Below are 25,280 nucleotides of genomic sequence, written 5' to 3'. Positions count from 1 at the left end.
ACTTATTTGGAAATTATACCCCATGGACAGAGGAGCCTGATGGGCTACAGTCTATAGGGTTGTCAAGAGTTGGACACTATTGAAGCTACTTAGCAGCAGCAGCAGAGTGGGCCCTCATCCACTATGACTGGTGTTCTTACAGAAACAGAAATTCAGAATTAAACATGCACAGAAAGATTATATAAAGAGACACGTAGAAAATGCCATGTGAAGAAAGAGGTTTTGAGTAATGTATAAGATACCCTAGAGGAGGAAATGGCAACTCACTCCCGTATTCTTGCCAGGAAAATCCCATGGACAGAGGATCTTGTTGGGCTATAGTCCATGGGGTCTAAAACAGTTGGACATGACTTATCAACTGAGCATGCATGCACATCTATGTACCAATGAACACCAAAGATTGGCAGAAAGCTATCAGAATCCAAAAAAATGATAGTAAAGATTCTCCCATATGTTTCAATGTGAGTGTGGCCCTGAAAACATGCAATTTTAGGCTGCTGGTCTCCAGAAACCAGATAATAAATTTATCTTGTCAGCTACCCAGTCTTTGGTACTTTGGAAGCCCTTTAGAAAACTAATACCCTCTGCAATTGTACATAGTGTTCTCTTATGATCCTTTTATACTTTTTTTCTATAAAAATGTTAGTATTGTTCCTATATTAATTTCCAATTTTTAGTTACTTGCATACTCTCTCATTTTCTTAGTCAGTCTAGGAGTTTGTCGATTTTGTTCTTTGCAAAGACCCAACTATTAGTTTTAATAATTTTCTATATTGTTTTTCTATTGTGCTTTTTATTTATCTCCACTGTAGTCTTCATTTCCTTCTGCTTGTTTTGCTTTATGTGTGTGCACTTATGCTAAGTTGCTTCGGTCGTATCTGACTCTTTGAGACCCCATGGACTGTATTCTGCCAGGTTCCTCTGCTCATGGGATTCTCTAGGGGAGAATACTGGAGTAAACTGCCATGCCCTCCTCCAGGAGATCTTCCTGGCTAAGGGATGGAACCTGTGCCTTTTATGTCTCCTACTTTGGCAGGGGGTTCTTTACCACTAGTGCCACCTGGGAAGCCTGTTTTCTTTATTACTCTAATTTTTTAAAAAATTCTATTTTCTGAAGATATAAAGGTAAGTTATTGATTTGAGCTTTTTAATTTAGTCTCTTACAACTATAAACTTCCCTCTGATTATTGCTTTTATTGAATCCCTTGAGTTTGGGTGTGTTATTTCTTCATATTTATTCATGTTGAAGTATTTTCTAATTTCCCCAGTGATATCTTTTTTTTTTTTTTTTTTGACATATTGGTTGTTTAGGAGCATGTTGTTGAATTCCACATATTTGTGAATTGTTCTATTCCCTGCCTGTTAACTAATTATTTTGTTGTTGTTGTTGTTACAAAAATGGACAATTTTAATATTATGATGAGAAAAAAAAGACTGAGAAAGAAGAGCAAGCAAGGAAGCAAGAAAGGGCTGGAGGGAGGAAGAAAGAAGATAGAGGAAAACAAAAGTGAAAGAAAAAAGGTTAAGGGAAAGAAAAACAAAGTATGAAAAGAAATAATACTCTGCGAGTTTTTGCGTATTGATCCTGGGCAATCCTTTAGTGCTGAACCAAGACATTTACCACTCTGCCTAGCTTATATTTCTTGTTTGTCCTGAGAGTAATCGCTATTCCCTTGAAACACTCATTTCTGTCTTCTCCTCTCATAATTTAGTGTGTTCACTGTTTGCTTTGTTGTTGGTTCCCATCCCTTGTGTCCCCTCCCCTCAGGAGCATTCCTCCCCACCACCCCATTTGGCTTTCACTGTATTTTAAGGACTACAAAGTGTCTCTGACCTGATAAGGGTATCCCCCAGTGGCAGTCCTAGGGGAGGGTTGGCAACACCAGTCAGTTACAAATACATAAATACCATGCCCTTGCTAAGAAGTATGGGGAGACAGAAAATTAGGCAAGATGGCGTGGTCAGACTCTCTTGCCCCACGTTTTGTAAAGAGTGATTATGTAACAGCTGAGCTCACAGCCCAGCGGATGCGTGCCACGAGGTACTTGCTTGATCTTGGGCATCTTTGTGCGGTATACCTGTATGACCTCCACCTAGAAAGTGGCGGTATTACTGCTGCATCACAGCTGTGTCCGTTGGGTCAACCACGAAAGGAGAGAATATTACAGCTGTTGCGTTGGCCAGGAGAGAGGTTGTGTTGTGTTAGGGTTACGCTGTGGCTGCTCGTCAGCCAGGAAAGAATAAAAGTGTCTGCAGTTGCTATGGCTCCTCGAGTTTCCTTCTAGGCTCCTAGCTCACACCTTGCCTTCCCTGGGTTCAGCAAACAGGGCAAACAGTGTGAACAGCAAGACACTTGACATCAGGAGCAGGGTCAGTGATGTAATTAGTATAGTTGGCAGGATGAGAAGCAAGACACAAAGTCTGTTCTGCTCCCTCAAGAATTATCTGTCCACATGAGGACACAGGCTACTACCTTCAAGATAACCACCATGTGGAGAAGCGTCGAAGGTGAGGGTTAGTGAGCACGTCACAAAAATATCTTGCTCTCTTTCAGTGGCCTTTATTCTGATTAAGCATTTGTTGCTGTAAATATCTTCCAGATGCCCAGGAAGGTTGTTTATGGCAGTTTGCCATGTGTTTTATTGTTCCTGAGGAGGGATGGAACCTAAAGTTCCCTGTCAACAACAACAAATTGTGCTGTGCTCAGTAGTATCTGACAGAGTCATGCCTGACTCTGTGCGACTCCGTGGACTGTAGCCCTCCAGGCTCCTCTGTCAGTGAGATTTCCCAGGCAAGAACACTAGAGTGGGTTGCCATTTCCTACTCCAGGGGATCTTCCCAACCTAGAGATCGGACCCTTCTTTCCTGCATCTCCTGCACTGGCAGGTGGATTCTTTACCACTGAGGCACCTGGTGAAGCTTTCTCACCTCCATTTTTGCTGATACCACTGGTCTGTTTTTACAAGCTAAATTTTGTGGGAATACAACCACAGCCATCTGTTTACATTTGTTTATAGCAGTTTTCAAATTACAATTTCAGAGTTGAGTTGCTGCCAAAGAGACTGATGGCCTAAAGTCTAAGATATATAATAGCTGGTCCTTTATGCAAAATGTGCAGAACTCTGTGAAAATTTTCTGAATACATAATGTGTTGTGAGATAAAGAACATATTACTTCTTTCTTTCTAGTCTCTATGTAATTTGTTTTTATTGCTTTTTTCCACTGGCTTAATGATGATCACTAAAATGATGAATAGAAATATTGAAATGGATATTCTTGCCTTATTCCCAGTCTTAGGAGAAATGCATTTTATTTCTATTTTATTTTATTTTCACCCTAAAGTATGCTCTTAGATGTGGACAGAGTATGTTTCTCTTATCTGCATCCCATACCCCCCTTCACTGAAGTTTTTATGCATTGAAGCAAATTTTAAATATATTCAGTCATTACTTTTTCTAATATTTTACTACTCTTTTCCTCTCCTTTGGAACCAAATAGTATTTATTCTAAACTGGTCAATATTTTTCTGCAGTTCACTGAAATTAAGTTAAATTTTCAACATTTTCCTCTCTGTTTAATTCTAATTTTATTGCCATGTCTTCAATTCACTTTATTTTTCTCTGCAGTGTCCAAACTGTTAATCAAAACTAGTGAATATTTTATTTCAGATTTTATATTCATCTCTAGCAGTTTCATTTACCTTTATATAGCTTTTATTTTCTATTCATTGTTTCTTTATAATCATGACCTTATTTATAGTAATTTCTTTATAGTCATTGTCAGCTAGTTTCATCATCTTTGTAATTTCTGGGTCCATTTTATTTTGACTAATTTTTTCTCTTGATTTGTAGATAATATTTTCCTACTTTGCATTTTAGTATTTTTGACTCATTGCTTGATATTTTAAGTATTATTGTGCATCTGAATTGCATACTATTTTTTTTTTTACCTTTAAGAAAGAAAAGGGCTAAACAAGTCACTAAGGTGGGGAAACAAATCAAAATATGTAGATATACAGTTTTAGAGTAGTAGTACAGGTTTCAATAAAGAAGGGATGTCTAACTTTGAAATTAGCCAAGGAAATAAAATTTAAGACAGCAAGTTAGTCCTTCATGTAGGAAGTAAGTTTTATGTAGCATACAGAGGCTTCCCTGGTGGCTCAGATGATAAAGAGTCTGCCTGCAGTGTGGAGACCTGGGTTCGATCCCTGTGCGGGAAGATCCCCTGGAGAAGGAAATGGCAACCCACTCCAGTATTCTTTCCTGGAGAATCACATGGACAGAGGAGCCTGGCAGGCTACAGTCCATGGGGTCGCAAAGAGTCAAAGCAGAGAGTGGAATTAGAAATGACCTAAATGTGTTAAAGTAGAATTTTAAAAATTGTAACCCAAGCAATTTATGAAAAGATTAAGAAAACGTGAATACATAAGCGTACTAATATCAAATACTGAAGACAAGTGAAAATTACAGTTGGAAAAAGAGTGGCATCTGAAGAGATGCATTTGACTCAAATTTGACACAATAACATTATGTATTTCCCATCAAATATTTTTACCTATGATTTCTAGAAATTTGAAATTTATCTGATCTCAGTAATCTGGCTAAAAATTGAGTCTTTATGACCATTTATCTTGGTGTAGTCTATGGTTTGTAAATTGAACTTATACAAGTAGTTTTTTGTAGGTAAAGAAGAATTTTTGTGTTATTCCAAAAGCAGTTTGGAAAAGAGAAATTAGTGAGAAATGCTACTTGAATGTAAACTTCCAGGTGAAATTTTAAGTCCTTTAAATTTTAATTTCAACTTTTCCTGCAACACCATATTTAAATATGATGACCATATTTAGACATTTTAATAAAACATAAGGTTTCTCAAAAATTTTTATCAACTTTTTTCTCTTACATTCTGAAACAAATAATTTTTATTTAAGCTCCAGATAAAGTAATTGAAACCATCTTACTTTAACAAGCACACTAACTTTAAAAATGAAATTCACACTCCATGAGGCTATATTCTATCACTATGTTAAGTGCCCAAGAGCTGAGACTGGTGACAGACATGGCAGTCTTCCTTTATGGCATGTACACAGTGAGCTGATCGATAGATAGAATTGCCATATTATGACTTTTAATCCTTTCACTGGCTCTTTTTTTCCCATCTTACTTCCTTTCTTCCTCTGTTTTCTCTCTATCCCTCTCTCTCTTTGCTGTTATTTCCTGATGTTTGCATGCTGCTCTCTCACAGTCGCTTAATTCATGTTTTATATGAAAATCATAAGAGTACTGCTATTTGTTATAACAAATTTATTATTCATTTTATTATATTATCATTGAACTGGAAAAACACAGGGAAGCCACATTGCTAGGAATCACTCAATCCAATGTGTATCACTGTCAACAATTATATATTTATTTCCAAAAGAGCAGTAATGATATAGTTGCCAAAAATAGTGTTCTACAACTACAGAATTGCCAGGCTATGCCTATTTGACTTCACTGATACAATGCTGCATATAAGTATTTAGAGATTTTGCTGCACCTAGAGTATTATAAGTACATCCTTATCAAGTTCAGTTTTATAATAGCACAATAATTACACACAAAGCAGAATTTCAGACATATTAATGGGTATCAGAAATTAGCTGGTCCAGGGAACCAGAGAGTAAGGGTGTGAAATGTGGCCTCCCCATTATACTCAGTGTAAAAAAATTAGAAAGTGATTTTTACCTTCAATTTCCTCATCTCAAAAATGGAGATGATTATGTTTGTTTCTCCATTGCTACCCTGTAAATAAATTCTTCAGTACCATTTTTCTAGATTCTGTATATATGTGTTAGAATATGATATTTATTCTTTTCTTTTGACTTACTTCCCTCTGTATAATAGGTTCTAGATTCACCCACCTCATTAGAACTGATTCAAATGCATTCCTTTTTACAGCTAAGTAATATTCCCTTGTATGGTTGAGTAATATTCCATGTTCTATTGCTCAGGAAACTCAAACAGGAGCTCTGTATCAACCTAGAAGGGTGGGATGGGGAGGGAGATGGGAGAGAGGTTCAAAAGGAGGGGATATGTGTGTACCTATGGCTGATTCATGTTGAGGTTTGACAACAAAATTCTATAAAGCAATTATCCTTCAATTAAAATTTAATTAATTAAAAAATAGAAATGATTACAGCATTTATTTATAGTACTGTCTAGTATTAACAAATATACTACCTATAGAATAATGTTTGGCATGTATATAGGTCTCATTATTGTCAGGTGCTATTATTATACATGAATCCAGAAACTTGCCAAAGTTCATAAATTTGTAACAAAATAACAGATATGTGTACTGCAAATGACCAGTGTAGATCCCCATAAATTTCTGAAATAGCTTCTAAATCCTTGCTAGTTGATTGATTCTCAGTGTCACTTTGATGTTAAATATATCTTGTTGTATTAAAATTGTCAGAGGAGTTTGTAATTTCCTTGGTTCTGTCTTACCACAGCAAAAATTTGAAGTGACAGATGCACCAGTGTTACAGCCTAGTGTTACAGCTCAGTTTTATTTGGCAAGCAAAGGAAAATATCTCCTTGAGGCATGAGGGTGGGCTGACCCAAAAGACATGAAAAGAAGAGAAGCCAGAGGCTCAATTTTGCCTCCTTTTTTAATGTTTTTTCTCCTCCCCCTGAGCTTGCCCTATGTAAATTGGGCTAGACAGGGGGGCTATTGGCTTCACCTAAGGTTCTCACTCTGGCCCTTAGACTTTCCTTTGTTCTATTTTTGTGGGCTTTTCCCTTTCTTTGTCTTTTAACTACTGCTATTTTGAACTCCTTTTTCCTATTCTAACTACCTAACATTCCCCCCAAAAGATGGGAGGCCCAATTATTTGGGAATAGTGGCATCTGGCTACTTCCTGCTGAACTGGGATGGCGAGGGGCATTGGGCCTCCCCCTCTTGCTAGTCTCAAGCCTCAGAGTCCTTATAATGGTGTCCATCTAAGAGTGAGTGATATTTTCTGTGGTAGGGTGTAGTTTTGCATATCCTTGTTGAACTGGCACTGCATGTTATAACTTCTTATCTGGGCAGAGACAAAATGGGTTAGACAATTGATAATATATGGAGCAATCATAAACAGCATCAATATGGTGATAACAGGGTTTAGTAGGGACATTAGCCAACTCCAAATTTCCCTATTGCCAGGAAAAGGACAGCTCAAAGAGAGATTATAGCCACCCTGAGAATGCTACAGCTTGTTCTTTGAGATCCTGTAGGGTATGAATGATTTTCCTTTTCAGGGATCAGGAGATTTATCTCCTGTCTATTTTGGAGTACAACCCCTGCCAAGCTGTGTTGGCTTTTTAGAGCCATCCTGAGAAAGCTTATCCCCAGAAACCTAATTTTGGGAGTGTTCATTAGAATGGCACTCATTTGTAGTCCTGAATAGGGATCTGAGATCTCCCAGGGAGATCTGAGTGTCCTCTTCTGCTTTCTTCCATGGCTTGACTCATGAGTAGTGAATCCAGGAGTCATGTCTTGGTAACTTGACTGCTGTGGAGGATAGAAAGTATTACAGGGTAGAGGCCCTTCCATGTGGGCTGGAGTTGAGCCTTTGGGGACCCATCTTTCCATACTTTAATTAGGACTTGTATCCCTGGAGCATATAGTGGTGGCTCTTTAGACTCTTTTGGGTCCTGGCTGACACCCCAAAAGTGTATATCTTGTTGAAATTTCCCAGTGGCCATGGTATAAGAACAGAGTGTCTCAGCATCTGGATCTAGGAAGAGGTCACTGACATAAGCAAAATGTCTCCCATATAGCATCTCATAAGGACTAAGACCAACTTGTACATTAAAGGCAATACAGGTGCGGATAAGAGCTACTGGTAAAGCCTCCTTCCATTCCAAGTAGGTCTCCTGGGTTATCTTTCATATCACGATTTTAAGAATTGATTGGCTCTTTCTATTTTTCCTGAAGACTGGGGCCTCCAGCACAATGGAGATAACAAGTAATGCCCAATGCTTTAGAGACCCCTTGGGTGACCTTAGAAGTAAATGGTGTCCCATTGTCACTTTGTAATGACCTGGGCAAACCAAATCTTAGAATGATTTCATGGAGCAGTTTTTTACCACTTCCTCAGCCTTCTCAGTCTGGGTGGGAAAGCCTTCAATCCATCCTGTGAATGTATCTATCATGACTAATAGGTATTTATACCCTTGAGAAACTGGCATCTGGGTGAAGTCCTTCTGCCAGTCCTCTCCTGGGTAGGTCCCATGCCATTGGATGAACTGGGTCAGCTGGGGTCTTCAAGATCCTTGGGATTGTTTAATTGTCAAGTGGGACAAGAGTAGATCATTTGGAGGCCTGTTCCTCTGAGGGACCTTTCTAGTAATCTTTGGAGGACCTTCTCCCCTAAGTGAGGGGTGGTGTGTAAGGACTTAATCAACTAACATTGGAGGTTTCCAGGCAGAAAAAAGAGTCCCTCTTTTTGGAACCACCCCATATGATCTTCTTGAAATCCCTCACTCTTAGCTTTAAGAGTCTCACCTTCAGTATATAAAGGAGTCTCTGGCAAATTAGTCTGTGGAACTAAGGTGGTAATTCCTATTAGGTCCTTGTTCTGTAATGCTGCTCTCTTAGCTGCCTGATCAGCTGCTTGGTTCCCTCGTGCCACTTCCTTGCTCCCTTTTTGGTGTCCTTTACAGTGGGAGACTGAAACTTCAGTGGGCAGATGGACTGCCTCCAAGAGTCTAAGGATTTGATCACCATATTTAATTTGGAACCCTCCAGTGGTGAAGTGTCCTCTTTCTTTCCAAATAACAGCATGTGCATGTAGCACCAGAAAGGCATACTTGGAATTAGTGTAAATGTCTACTCTTTTACCTTTTCCCAGCTCTAAAGCTCAAGTCAGGGCTATTAGCTCAGCTAATTGGGCTAAAGTACATGGTGGCAAATGTTTAGCCTCTGTGGTCTCAAAATTGGAGACTACTGCATGTCCGGTTCCTCTTTTTCCATCCAAGACAAAGCTGCTTCCATCAGTGTACCAGTTTTCCTCAGGATTGTTCAGAGGATCCTCTGATAATCCCTCATGGGGTTTTGTCCAGTGGTCCAAGGTTTCTAGGCAAGAGTGAAAGGGGAGAGAGCCTCTGGGGTAGGCAGGAGGGTGGCTGGGTTAAGAACCTCATAAGGGGATATAGTGAGGCCTGGATTTTCCATCAGCACTCCTAGATATCTGTGGATAGTTTGAGCCGCCATCCATAAATGGTCTTTCCCATTCAGGAGTTGTTTCACTTGGTGGCTAGTAAAGAGATTTAGTTTTCCCAAAAAAAGAGAGTTTTAATGCATCTTCTATCAGGACTACAATAGGTGCAAGATTTCAAACATAGGGAAAATTCTTCCCGATAAGAGAGTAGGACATTCAGAGACCACCAGAAACTTGTGGGAAAATATTTTTCCATCTCAGCAACAAAGAAATGCTCAGATGAATCGTTTTGTGTTTGGCACCCAATGAATCGTTTTCCTGTGGCACCCAAAATGGCACAGATTTGGGAGGGGAAGGCTCTGGAGTAGGAGGTCAGGACAGAGTAGGAGGCCCTGTGTCAACCAAGAAATTTTTGGACCTATCTGCCACATCCAGTTGCACCCTTGGCTCCAGCCCCATGATGGTTATCTGTGACAGGTGAGCTGGCTGGAGTGTGCTGCTTCAGTTCTGTTGAACCATCATGAGGCAAAGCTTGGCAGTTGACCTTGAGGCTCTTGGGTCCCCAGGGCAGAGTGCCACCCAATGTCCCAACTCATGACATTTGTAGCTAGCTATTTTAGGAGACGTCACAGTTTGAACACTATTTGGCCCAATGTCCCGCCTGTCTACAGATTAGGCATTTGCCTTGTGTCTTGTCCTTTAAGGACCTGGGATTTGCTATAGGGCTTCCCTGGAGGGCAGCTAGCATCTGGGCATGCCTTGTCTCTTTCCTTCTCTCCCTTTCCTAGGCATTGGCCTCCCTCTCCTGTTCCATGTTATAAAAGGTATTGGTAGCTGTCTGGACCATCTCATCTAAAGAGGCATCAGGGTCCTGCTGTTATAGCTGTTTTAACTTTATCCCAACGTCTGATGCCCATTGGGGCAGGAATTTGTCCTTTAAAATCACCTGTCCCTAATAAGAGTCTAAATCCAGATTGGTAAACTTTTGGACAGCTTCTTTTAGCCTTTCCAGACAGGCATTGGTGTTCTCATTGGGCTCCTGAGTTATTGCTGAGACACAGGCATAGCTGATTACTTTTGACTGAGCTCCTTTTAGTCCTGCCTGTACACAGATCAGAAAATGATCCCTTTCCCAGATGTGCTCAGGGTCATTATAATTCCAATTAGGATCTGAGGAGGGGACTACAGTTTCCCCCACTGGGTATTTACCGTTTGACATGTGAAGCCCCGTAGCATAACTGTGGGCTTATTTAAGACTCTAGCATACTCAGGGTCAGATAAAGTTTGAATAAATATGACCATGATTTCCTTCCACATCAGGTCAAAGGCCACATCAGGTCAAAGGCCAAGGTAATGTGGTGGGGTGTATCTATGTATTTGTCTGGGTCATCTATATAGCTTTCCAGGTCTTGTTTGATCTGTCTTAGTTCTAAGAGGGCAAAGGGCTTATGGACCCAGGTTGGTCTGAATTCTCCTCCAGTTTCAACTAAGGGACATACTCAACTTGGCTTTTGTGGAGGGAGTGTTCCTGGATATGGGGACGTTTGGATACAAGGAAGGAGAACCAGGCAACTTGGGAGCCATGGAAGATGAACCTTCACGGGGGCTTTCTTCTCTTTGTTGTCTATGCCTGTCACCATTTGCCAAGTAGGCTCACTTTCAGGGCATACAACAAGCCCATACTTAAGACAGAATTCCTTCATATCTCTTAGTCAGAAGAAACTTTGGACATAGGGGATCTCTGCCCATTTCCCTCGTCTTTTGCAGAATAAGTCTAGCTGCAGGATGGTATTATAATTTAATTTCCCATTCTCAGGTCAGTGTTCCTTATCCCCCAGAGGATATTGTGACCATGCAGAGGCACGGAAGAATTTTGAACAATTTCTCCTTAGAGTTAGATGATCAAACAGTTTCCAGTTATCAAGGATGCATCTCAAGGGCATCTGATGGGAAATGGATTGGTTATTTCCCATCTGAAAGACAGTGATGACAGGGAGAAAAAAAAAAAAATGAGAAAAACTAATAGGCCTCCTTCTATTTTATGGATGGACTTCCTTAGGGGTGAGTCTTTTTGAAGCTTATCTTACCAAGTACTGTTGCAACCTGATAGCCGGGTGTCCCTGTGTCAGGGTGCAGATCCCCAGGCAGGCTGAGGCATGATAGCCTTCTGGAGACCGAATCACCGGGCAGGTCGAGACAGTTGGCCTCCAGAGAATTGGGTCCCTGGGCAGGTTGAGGCATGTAGACCTCCTTGGATCCCTGGACTGGTGTATCCCCAATCAGGTTGAGGCTTGACAACCTTCCGAGGACCAGATCCCTAGGCAGGTCAAGACAGGTCGATCTCCTGGGACCCCTGGACTGGAGTTGGGTGTCACAAAGGTCTCTAGCATGACCAGTGCTGGGTAGGGTTAAGAGGTTGTAATCTTAGCTCATTGCTGATTTGTCCACCATGGATGGGAATAGATAAAATGATGTAAAGCAATCCAAGCCTGTGCCCTGAGACTGGAAATCTGGTGAAACAGCCTTATTCTTTTATTGCTCTGAGGAAATGTAAGTCACTGATTTCCTCCCCTAGTCCTACATAAGAGCAGTTTAGGGTGTTTCCAATGGTAAGCATTTCGTTGTCATAGACCCACTTTAGGTAATAACAGAAGTAATGACAAAGCATGGTTTATCTGGTCCTGTTAGGGGCATTAAGAGTACTTTAATAATAAGTGGGGTGGAACGATATTGCCTACAAGGGGGCAGGATCCTTGCTGTAGGAGTTAGTAAGTGGTTTAAGAACAAATTGATAAGAGGCAACAAACCAAATGTTCCATAAAAGTGAAGTGGAGATTTGATCCAGGGGTATGTTTGTAACTTTAGGAGAAGGGTGGTAAGGGTTTGTGCCCAAACAGCCTGCAGGGCTAACTCTCAAAGTGGCAAACATTATCCCTGGAAGCCCAGTTGTCCTTGAAGGGATGCCACCAACAGATGGGCTTCTGGCAGGCATTGTATGACTGTCACCCACCCTAGCGGGTTTACTGAGAGATGCTGTTGTTGCACATGTTGTAGGAAACATGGAAGATGAAGGCCTGAATATCTAGAGGGATTGGATATTATTCAGTATTTCCCTCCCAAGGGCCAGCTATTTTCTGGTTGTCCCTCTAGAAGATTATAGAGGCAGCACTGTGGGCCTGGACGGGGCTCAGGAAAAGGGGGTGAAACAGGAGGGAAGCGGGCAGGGCACATCAAATCAAATGGTCCAAGATGACAGACAAGTCAAATTCAGCTAAACCTTAATCCTCAAACTATAAGCTAAGTGACACACCCAGAGGTGCCAGAACAGTTCCAAGTCACTGTTAAAAGATGAGCAGTAAGTGGTTCCCCAATTGTTGGAATGATCCTCCCACTCATTAGCATATGAAATCATCCAGCTAGTGAAAACTAACCACACCACATTCCATGGCCACTGTATTCCCCTGTGATGGCCCACACTCTTGAAGTGTGCTTCTCTCTGAATCCAGTCAAATCTACCTTTTACCTATCGCTGTTTCTGTCAATGATTTTTTTTTCTTCAGTGAGACATCAAGAACCTGAGCTTCATTAGGTCCTGAAACCAGGCACCATGGGTTTTGGCCAGGCTCAAATCCAGGTTGGACATGAGTGAGTGACTAAGCAAAGCACAGAGTCCCTGCCACGTGGGTTTGAGTCCCAATCTTAGGTAAATGGTTTCAAGTACAACTTTAAGAAATGGAAATATGATGACCTCCCCAATACTTTGTAAACAATGGCATAGATGGAGAGAGGAGCTGAAGGATGGGAAGAAAAAGCAGCGGGAAAAATGTGCCAAGGAATCCCCTTCATGCCTGCTGGAAAATCTGCTAAATACCTGACCTGTGTTCACAGTTTTCATTGGCTTGGTCCTTGGCACAAAGAAGATTAAGGACAGAAGAACCTCCACATGCTTGGGCAATAGCTACTAAGGAGTCCCTGCCAAAGTCCCTAAATTACACCCACTGCCACTCGCCTGTTTGTAGGGGGTTTGAGGAAACAAGAAATGAAAGTTTGTAAAGGAATTAAGATTTTGTTAGCCATATGTCCCTCCTATCCGGAGGTCTCCTGGAATCTGAGACTGAGCCATGTGAGCTTTCTGCTGAGTTTGTTTTTGCTGCCCCAGTTTCCAGCACGCTAGCCTTCTTGTCACTTCCACTGTGCTGGATTTTCTTCATGTTAAGCTTCCACTACAGGAGCTTTCACTGAGTTGGGCTTCTGCTGTGGTTGGCCTCTGCCTCATGGGGGCCAAGTCAAGGTTGTTTCAGCCAGATTAAATCTGAATCATGGTGCCAGAGATGTTGGGGGAGTTTGTAATTCCCTTGGTTCTGTCTTGCCACAGCAAAAATTTGAAGTGACAGATGAACCAGTGTTACAGCTCGGTGTTACAGCTCAGTTTGTGTTGCAGGTGGGTTATTTCCTCAGTTTTGTCTTGCCACAGCAAAATTGTGAAGCAACGATTGACCAGTGTTACTGCTCAGTGTTACAGCTCAGTTTTATTTGGCAAGCAAAGGAAAATACATCCTCGAGGCATGAAGGCGGGCCAACACAAAAGAAACAAAGAGAAGAGAAGCCAGAGGCTCAATTTTGGCTCTTCTTTTTATATGTTTTTTTCTCCTCCCCATGATCCTGCACTATGTAAATTGGGCTAGCCAGGAGGGCTCTTTGCTTCACCTGAGGTTCTCACTCCAGCCCTCGGACTTTCCTTTCTTCTATTTTCACAGGCTTTTTCCTTTCTTTGTCTTTTAGCTACCGCTATTTTGGACTCTTTTTTTTCCTATTCTAACTATCTTACAAAATTATTCTTAAAACTAGCAACTCTTAAAAATTGCAACTGTTACATGGCATATATGTTTAATAAATAGCATAACATTTAAAATTTGTGAATTAGTAATTGAAATTTATCATCTTTCATTCTGGGTTGTCTTCATGTTTATCTCTCCTGCACTATTCATCTCAATACACATACCAATTGTATTTTGGCCTAGTCATTAAAGCCCATTTGTTTAGAAAGACTCAGAATTTGTGTAATGCTTATTGTCTATTATCTGTCAGGCTTATTTTAAGAATAGTCCAAAGGGAACTTTATCTGGAGCATAATAGCAATAACCAAATGCCAACAAGAGGCAAGCATTGCTGCAATGAACTATAATATATATGTAATATATATATAATATATAATAATTATATATATATATATATAAAGGAGACTATGGCAAACTTGGGGATCTGAATTAGGGAGCATGGAAAAAATAAGCCAACTCAGAGCAGATAATGTTGTTACCATATTTAAATTCAAATGGAAGGAAAGCAATATTTTAGCATGACTTTGGGCCTGATTTCCTGCTTCATTCATAGGACTCCATTAGATCTTTTGTTAAAAAATTTAAACTAGTTTTTAGAGTCTGTCCTGCAAACCACTGAAACTTCTACTAAATACTTTTGTTTATGATGGGCGAATTTCCTTTACAAATTGAAGTCAACCATTTCTGAAATGCATCTCTTTTGCCGTACATCAAAGGTATTGACAATTTCTTCCACATCACCAGAGAAATTTTCCAGTGTTACTTTATTTAATGTGTATTTCAGCTTTATTAAATTATTATTTTTTTGTCTTTTCTTTTTTCATTTATTTTTTATTGTCATGTGATTGCTTTACATTGTAGTGATAGTTTCTGCTGCAGAACAAGTGAATCAGCTATGGGGTGTTTGTGTGTGTGTGTGCGGACTGTAGCCCACCAGACTCCTCTGTGCATAGAATTTCCCAGGCAAGAATACTGGACTGGGTTGCCATTTCCTACACCTGTGTGGGGATCTTCCCAACACAGGGATTGAACCTGTGTCTCTTGCATCCCATTGTCAGGAGGATTCTCTACCACTAGTCCCACCTCCCTCTCGGATCTCACTCCGTCCCACCTCTGTCCAACACCTCTACTCATCACAGAGCGCTGAGTTGAGCATCTTGTCCTATACAGCAGCTTCCCACTAGCTGTCTATTTTACACATGGTAGTGTGTATATGTCAATCCAAATCTCCCAATTCATCTCAGCCCCCCATCCCCCTCTTCATATCCACATATACGTTCTCTATGTCTGTATCTTTATTTCTGCCCTGCAATTAGGTTAATCTGCAAAATTTTCTGGATTCCATATATGTGCAATAATTTACAATATTTGTTTTTCTTCCTAACTTACTTTACTCTGTATGATAGCCTGAGATATTATTGACACACAACATATGTATGTTTTAAAGCTCATGTAAACTGTAGTTTGTTTCATGTATGTCTTCCAAAATGTCTACCATAGTAAACTTGGTTAATACTGCTGTCTCCTCACATAATTACTTTTTTTTTTTTTTTGGTGGTGGTAGTAATGTTTAAGATCACTCTTAAGAACTTGTAAGTACATAATACATTATTGTTAATTATAGTCACCATGCTTTACATTAGATCCATAGAACTTATTCATCTTATAGCTGGGTATTGGTTGTCTTTGACCAACGTCTCCTAATTTCCTCTACAGCCCAACCCCTGGCAGTGACCATTATACACTCTTACTTTGATTTCAGCTTTCTTTGATTCCATGTATGAGAGAGAACATATAATATTTTTCTTTCTCCCTCTGACTTATTTCACTTAAAATAAAAACCTCAAGATCCATTTGTGTTGTTGTAAATGCCATTTCCAATGCAATTTAACACTCTCCAGAGTTACATGCAGGCTGTGATAGAAACAGTGCTTCATAAATAATCTATAGGTTCATTCTTTTGTTTTAACATGAGATCATATGTTATAGCTCTAAACTCTAGACTGTTATTCTATATTAATCCAGGATTCTCCCCCCCTTTGGACACAGTAATTAATGAAACAACTTCAATAATAATCCAAAATGAAAGGCAAATTCCAAACTCTTAGAACGTGAATAAGGTAATTATGTTGAATTTCTTGTGAAGAAATCTTGGATATATCATCTTTATGCATTTATTAAATATTACAGCTTTGACTTCTTTGATGGGTCTTCTTTGAGATTAATTCATTTTTAATTAGATCTACTTTTCCTTGCAGATCAAATTCTTTTTGTATATTTCAAAGTTTTTCTATTTCCTTTTATTAAATATTAATAAGCAAGACATCAAAAGCCACCCATAAGTACAGAATGAAGATAAAAAGTGAAAAATAAATTTCAAACATACTTAGAAAGCAAGAATTAATAAAAATGAGCAATCATCAAGCTTTCTTCATTCACATGTCTTTATTCCTCATTGAAGTAAATCTTAATATTTTAGGATGGTCTTTTTTACATGTAATGGTGTTTTTTTTTTTTATGGTTATATTTTCCCAATCAGCTAGGATTGCCCAGATAAATATAGGAATCATACTGAATTTCAGATAGAAAACAAATATTGCATAGAATGTGAATATACTAAAAGCTTTCTGTTTATCTCAAACTCAAGTTTTACTGAGAGTCCTATATTTTTATTTATTAATCTGTCAAACCCATTAATTATGAGAAATATAAAATTACTGAGATAAACATGTTTATATGATAAATGTCCTTTAACAAATTCATCAACTTTATATCTCAATTTATCATAAATGAGAAGTGTAAAGAATTTTAGAGTTGCGTAATTCAATTATTTGTTGAGAATGTTAGTTTCTGATAAAATATTATTGCCCAGATAACTATCTAATATAAATTCAACTTCATAGTTTATGCCTGTGAGTTTAATTTACATAGGTCTTTACTTTTATTTCAAAAATATTTCGAGGTTTCTATACAAATATAAAATAGAGTAAGATTACAACAATCAAATGAGAAAATTGAAGTGGCAAGAGAAAAACTTCTCATTAAACAGTATTTCTTTCACAGATTTCTGATGTGTAATGACAACCACCATATTTGTATTAATCCTGGTTTACCACTTGCAATTGTCTAAACTGCTCCTCATCCTACATAATTTCATTTTATTTCTCATTCTGATCACTCTCTTCTTGACCCATTCTAGTTTATCATTGCTTCTCTTCTCATCTGGACAGCTCAGGAATTTGTTAAATTACCATATTCCATGTTCTGAAAATTGTAGTTGCATAAATTCTGTTCAAGACAGTGTCTCAGCTTTTTGAACAGATAGATTGCATTATTGACTTTTTCCATATTGTTTTTAGAGTTAGCTAAAAGCCTTCCTCTGTCTACATACTTCATTTAATTCTTTGTGTTCTCATTTTGCTGGTTGATTTAGGTTTTTCAAATAAAAATTAAAAATTTTTTACAGTTATCTATGTAAAAATGAAATTGAAAGATGCTTGCTCCTTGGAAGAAAACTTGTGACAAGCCTAGAGAGCATACTAAAAAGCAGAGACATTAGCAGAGCAAAGGTCCGCTAGTCAAAGCTATGGTTTTCCAGTAGTCATATATCGATGTGAGAGTTGTATCACAAAAAAGTCTGAATACCAAAGAATTGATGCTTTTGAAATGTGGTATTGGGCAAGACTCTTGAGAGACGCTTGAACTGCAAGGAGATCAAACCAGTCAATCCTAAAGGAAATCAGTCATGAATATTCACTGGAGTGGCTGATGCTGAGGCTGAAGTGCCAATACTTTGGCCACCTGATGTGAAGAGCTGACTCATTGGAAAAGGCCATCACCCTGGGAAAGATTGAAGGTGGGAGGAGAAGGGGATGACAGAGGATGAGATGGTTGGATGGCATCACAGACTCAATGGACATGAGTGTGAGCAAGCTCCAGGAGATGGTGAATGACACGGAAGCCTGGCATGCTGCAGTTCATGGGGCAGCAAAGAGTAGGACATGACTGAGTGACTGAACAGAAACAACAGTGTAATGATAGCTCATATTCTATCAATCAAAGTTGTTTTTTCAGCAGTCAAATTTGTTTCCTTTACCTCTCAGACTTTGCCAATGGCTCAGCAGTAAAGAATCTGCCTGCAGTGCAGAGGACATAGAAGTCATGGGTTCAATCCCTGGGTTGGGAAGATCCCCTGGAGGAGGAAATGGCAATTTTCTTAAGTTACTAATGACACAGAAAATGAAATGTTGTAGATTACTGTGGCAGGCAGAATAAGAACTCTCAAAATATATACATCCTAATCCATAGAGTTTGTGAATATGTTACCTTCCAAAATAAAAGGTGGTTTGTGGGTGTGATTAAATGAAGGACCTTGAAATGAAATCAAGCCCTACTTGATCCTGAAGATCAGGATCTTCAGGATCAAGTAGGGCTTGGCCTAATTATATGGATTCTTAAAATTAAAAATTTCCTGGTTAGGTTTATAAGATGTATTGAAAATGGTCAGGGAGATGGCGGTGTTGGTCACTTTGTAGATGGAACAAGAAGATCACAAGCCAAGGAATGTGGACAACCTCTAGACCCTGAAAAATACAAGGAAATTATAATCTAGCAATTTAGTCCATTTCTGAATTAGTCACCCTATACAGTGTCACTAGGAATTTTTTCAGTGAATTTTCCTGAAGCTTCTGCTTTCCACCTAAAATTTTCTTCATAGATTCCATTACTCTCACCCACTATTGCTTTAACACATTACTAAAATCTTGGTAGTGTAACAGCACAACTTTATTATCTAACACTTTGGAAAGTCAGAAATCTGAAATGGGTCTTACTGGGTAAAAAGTTGCTCATAGGACTGCATTCCTTTCTTGTGGTCCTGGGGGGGAATCTGTTTCCTTGACTTTCCAGAGTCTAGAGGTCACCTGCATCCTTGGCTGTAGTTTCATTCTCCATCTTCAATGCCCTGCATTTAAATGTCTGATTCCATTGTCACAGCTCTTTGATTCTGGCCCTCTGACTCCTTCTTAAAGGATTCTTATGGTTATACTGGGCCCATTAGGATAATCCAATCTCTTTTATGCCAATGAGGGTGACATTCACAGGTTCTGGGTTTAGGGCATGAGCATCTTTGGGGACAATTGCTCTACCTACTACTTAAAGTAAACCCTTTCCTTCAGTTTAATGAATCTCAACTAAATCATTATAAGAGTTAGCCATTAAAAAATAATATAGTTACTTTTTTACAATTATGCAAGAGTGTGGGAGTTACAGCCAACCAAAAAGATAGCTGTATATGTGACAGCAAAATACATTTCAAAGACTGGAAAAGAATGCTAAGATTAGAGTTTGCAAAAGATGTAATTGAAGAATGAGATGCTTCAATTGATTCTAGGTACCTGCCACTCACAAGACATTATCAACTTTCTGGGATGGCACCAAAGGGTAGCTTGTGTTACTTTAATCAGTGTTTACCCATTCCCTCATGTTTGACTGTAAGGAAAGCATTATACCTTTGACCACTCAATGTTAGAGATGAGGAAAATAAACATTTAGTCAGTTTCTTACTTTTCTGGGGGAGAGGGGACAATTGTAATTTGTCAACTGTTAAGATTCTTTGGCAGTTTAGAGTTTGTTTTTCTCTGTTTATCCAAAAATTCTGTGCTCTCTAACTCAATCTAATGCAGGACTTCCTTATCTTGAACTTCAAAAGAGTATCATTTTGCTTATACACCTACCAATTCAGGTCTCATATGCTACAAATCCTGAAGCATATTTGCATGATACAGGGATACATTTTTAATGATAGATAATTCTAGCCTGGCATAATTATCATAGTTGGTGGTGGGTTAGCATATCTAAAAATAATGTTAGCATTTATTAACATTTTCTACGAACAATCATCTAATAGATGTATTTACACATTTGTAAATACAAAGGCAGAGAATATGATAAGAATACAAATGTTATCTTCATTTTAACTTAATTATGTTCAGCATGACAAATGTCAGTGTTATTGGATAGAATGAAAGTACAAGTTAATATTTGAAGAAAAAAAAAAGTGATAAAACAGCCAAAGAAAAGGAAATGTTCCATGCAGAATTATTTCTCTGTACAGAAAATGTAGACTGACTTTCCTAGTCTTTGGAAAATACTCATAAAGTGACTGTGAAGATTAGCTTTTAATATTTCCTCTAAAATAGAAACCTTGGTTTATTCCAAGTGTCTTTTTAATAATGTCTTTGCTGTTAAATATCAGCCCTTTGGTAGTACTAAGACCATAGTAAAAATAATAGAAAAACAATGTGTTGAGGTGCTCTTCCTCGCCCTGATACCTTCAAGTAAAGACACTTAACTGCTGAGCATAGCAGTGCTCAAGAACTCATGCAGTGAGCAGCTGCCTGCGTTGGGAAGACATGTATTTAAAAATACCTTCTGCTCCAGGTAATTCCGTTTCATAGTCCAATAAGTTTCAGCTGCTCTCAAGGACAAAACTCAGGAAATCAAGATGTTTCAATAGAAACTACTCTAAATAGTTGAGTTTAGAAAAACAATATTTTTCTCTGAAGATATCAATGAAATTAGTCTTGAACTGGGTCTACATAAAGCTAGCAAATCAATAACTTTGGTTATATATTTGATTTTCTCAAAGGATAATTTAAACTAATTTCCATGTCCATAACTAACATCTTATTTGATAGAATAACCATACTGATACATTTAAAGAGATATATCAAAATTTTAACTGCCCAGAATTCTTAATTTTCAATTAAAATAAAATTAAGATCCTAAATTTAAAAGTTATCATTTTAAAGATATGAGATTAAGGATGACTCTTCTAAATAGAACACTGAAACCATTTTTACAGTCAGTTCTACTCTGTGGTGGCAATGGTTTTGATGGTATTCTCAGCACTGGAGTAAGTAGTCACAAATGAAAAAACTAAAAACTTTTAAAAAGTCGACACAAAAACAATTTTATATACATATATGGTTACTCTTAGCTCTTTAAAATTTTGAGCTTTTTTTAAAATAGTGTATTTTTAAGTAAAGATTTATATCATGTGTCAAAATTTTCTATTTATATCATGTGTTAAAATTTAATCTCTGTGACATGTAAAATTATAGTGTATTTACACTATCATGACCAAAGATTTTTATTTGCTTGAAAAGAAAACATTTAATTAATCAATATTTTTCTCAGAAGACATCAAATAGCTTAGTGTTTCAAACATTCATATAACTGATCCATATATTCACATTCAGTTAATCTGTCATTAGGATTGGGAGTTTTTGTTTGGTCCTTCTTTTAAAGGAGTTCAGAGTAAATACAAGAGATAATTTGAACAATTTTAATCTTAAGTAGAATGTCACAATTCAGCCAACTTAATATGGGTAAGGTCAAAAATAGTTCATTCAGTAGAAATAAACAATATGAATAATTGATCACATGTTTTACTTATTCTTGCTTATTTTTGGTATTGTGTAGTCAGATCCTGAGATTTGCATCAATACTTATGCCTTTGAATTTGAAAATATAATTGAAAAATGAAAAACAACCTACTTATAACCACCTTGATTCCTTCCTTCATTTTCATCAATTGTGGTTCAATTGAATTTCAGGAGACTGAGAGATTACCCTGGAATCTAAACATATGTTAGCATGCTAACATATGCTAAACATATATTAGCATGTTGTTTCTGTCCAGTTGACCTAAGGAGCAGGAGATTTAACAAGTTATGAATCAGTTTCACCAAACTAATTACACATAAATTTAACAAATTTCAATTGTATGAACAACTCAATTAGTGAACATTTGAGCACCAACTGTCCCATGCAGTTAAATATATTTAGTCCAAATCGCCCTTCAAATTAATCTACTTGGACTTCAGTAGCTCTTTCATTGATTCCACAATACGTTTGCTGATTACTTACTACATAAACAGAGCCATGGTAAGAAAGACAAAGTTGTACACATCAAGGTCATAATAAACTTGAAAAAAATTGTGATTTATAGGTTTAGAGATACAAGCAAACCACTATTATGCAAGAGTCTGATCATTGTGAATAATTCAAGTGATATACTAGCTTAATGGAGCAGAGTATTCTGTAATCAAACTCAACCAGTAAGCAATCATAGAAGAGTTGATGATGCAAACTGACTTTGAAATATAGGAAGGGTTTTATAGACTATAATGAAGAATTATTGCAGGAGTAAAAATATCAGAACAAAGGCACTGTTAATGCAAGCACAGTGCTTTTTCAGTGAATGAAAAGTTATTTGCATTGGAAGGAAAGGGAGATCTATGCTTTTATTATCAGTGAACCGATTGCTGTGAAAAACTGAGAAACACACTGGGGCAATTTTGAAGGCTTGGGGGGAAAATTCCACAATTTTAAACCAGCCTTTGCAGGGAAAAAGGAAAAACTTTTTAAAATACTTACTTAATTTTTTAATTGAAGGGTAATTGCTTTACAGAATTTTATGATTTTCTGTCAAACATCAACAAGAATCAGCCATAGGTATAATTATGTCCAGGAAAAAAAAATTGATTGAAAACCAATTATGCTAAATCAAGATATGAGAAGAGAAGGAACATTTTTAGATTTATAATATATAAAAATGTATATAATTGAATAGTGAGGTTGGGAGGAAGAAGAAGAATGTTCAAATTAAGGTTACACAGGGTATTGTAGTGTTTAAAAGCTACAGGAGGCACTGGATAACAAGACTAGTAATGTTCCTTTAGGAAAGTTATATTTTAATTCTGGTGAATATGTAATGATGAATAAAATAGAAAATAACATATACATATATCAATCACCATAAAGCAAAGAAAGATGTTGAATAGGGTGATGGAGACTTGTATTAAAAAGACAAGAAAACCTAGCAGAATAGAAATAGTGGTAGAAAAGTAAAATGCATTGGATGATACTTTGTGCTTATAGTTATAGTAATGTCATTAAGTGTAGGTAGTAAGAAGGAATATAAACTGTAGGGAGACAGATGAAAATGACAGAATTAGGACCAGGCTGGCATTTTGTTTTTGGTGAGACTTTTGATGAATCTCAATTTTTAAACTAGAATCCATTTTCTGTGATAGGCAGTATTTAATTGTTGTTTAAATTTTGCCATGATTTTTCATACTGTGACTATAGATAAAACTTTGTATGCCCTCTGACCTGGCACTTGCCAACAAACACACAGTTCAGCTCCCACAACTATGCAAGCTCAAATGAAGATGTTAAATGTGTGTTGTGGCTCCAATAAATTAGAAAAGTAAGTAAAAGGGCTAAACACTCTGGATCAAGTTCCTAACCAAGACTTAACTGTATTTTTTTTTGAGTATTTGCTGTTCTTACTGCCCATTGTTTCATCTATGTTATATTAAACTCAAAAGACTAGTTATTATGGAGTGATAAACACTCCTCATATTTTAGCAGCTTACGACAACAAAGGTTGACTCTTTCTCACCCCACATGTCCATTGTCTGTGACACAAGGTAGCTATCACTTGGGACCTTGGAGGTCACTGTGCCCAAAGGAAGGTGGCTCAAAGTATCTCATAAGGAAATAAAATGCTCTCGGAAAAGACAGACCTCAATCCACTCATACTAGTCACAAACATTCCTCTGGCAACAACTCAGTTACAAGATATTCAGAAAGTGCAACCTTGTGTTCCCAGAGGAGAGACACTTGGAAGTGTCTGACAAACTATGCTAATTATCATCAAATATGTCAACACAAACTGTGAAGTCAATTATACTTGTGTTCAAAACCATCTGAATATATAAATTCAAATCTTCAGTTTCATTATTGGCAAAATAAGGATAAAAATATCATCCTTCAGTGTTGTTCAGTGGGCTTCCCTGAAGGCTCAGACAGTAAAGAATCTACCTAAAATGCAGGAGAATCGGGTTTGATCCCTGGGTTGTGAAGATCCCCTGGAGAAGGAAATGGTAACCCACTCTAGTATTCTTGCCTGGAGAATCCCATGGACAGAGGAGCCTAGTGGGCTATAGAAAATGGGGTCAAAAGAGTTGGACATGACTGAGTGATTAACACACACTCAGTGTTTTTATAATACTGTAAATATCCTTGATGTATTAAAATGACAATACAATATGCTTTGAAAATAACAGTTGTTAAAATCCTTGTATAAATGCATAAAATCTTAACAATACAGTATATCTTTCCATTTCTGCAATACCCTATCACAAGTAATCAATACTTTGACATATTTCTATTTGGCAACAAAAATCACCAGATTATGTTTAGGAGAACATGACCTCTTTGAAAACGATATGAAGAAAGTGTCAAAAATATAAGTAATCATTTCTTTAATCACTAATTTTGAATTATGGTGCTGGAGAAGACTCTTGAGAGTCCCTTGGACTGCAAAGAGATCAAATCAGTCAATCCTAAAGGAAGTTAACCCTGAATAGTCATTGGAAAGACTGAAGCTGAAGCTCCAATACTTTGACCACCTGATGTGAAGAGCTGACTCATTAGTAAAGATCCTGATGCTGGGAAAGATTGAAGGCAGGAGGAGAAAGGAGTGACAGAGCATGAGATGATTAGATACCATCAACAACTCAATGGACTTGAATTTGAGCAAACTCTGAGAGATGGTGAAGGATAGGAAAACCTGGTGTGCTGCAGTTCATGGGAGTGCAAAGAGTCAGATGACTTAGCTACTGAACAACAATGACAACAACATAAAATGTAAATTTTCTATGTTGGGCTCTCTAGAATTTGGGTACAGTTCACATGTTTGAAAGTGTATGGGTCATTTCATACCAATGGTGCCTATCACATTTTTTTTTAATGTAGCAGATATATTTAGTGCCACTCACCTTGACTTGACATACATAATAAACTAATCTCCCTGAAGAGCACATCTTCTAGTCTTTAACAGAATATAACATATGTTTATTTAACTTACCTCTTTTAAGACCAAGTTTAAGCTCATACTTTTATCTGTATGTTTTCTACTGAATTACTCTTCACATTTTTAAATTAGCACTGACTTAACTGTATAATCAAATAATCAAATTTAAATGTTGAAAGTTAATCCTTCATTTATAAAATCAGGAGTCATTCAACTTGGTATTAATATTTGATTATCATTATTATCTTATTATCTTAATTTATTCTTCAAATGAATTGTGTCTTTCCATAGTATGATAATAAAGATAGTAGGCTTAACATTAGAATCCCTTCAAAATGTAACCTCACAGTCTTGTACAAGTGAAGCA

Source organism: Cervus canadensis, chromosome 13 (assembly GCF_019320065.1).
Source record: "Cervus canadensis isolate Bull #8, Minnesota chromosome 13, ASM1932006v1, whole genome shotgun sequence".
NCBI lineage: Eukaryota > Metazoa > Chordata > Mammalia > Artiodactyla > Cervidae > Cervus > Cervus canadensis.
Note: the sequence above shows the minus strand (reverse complement) of the source record.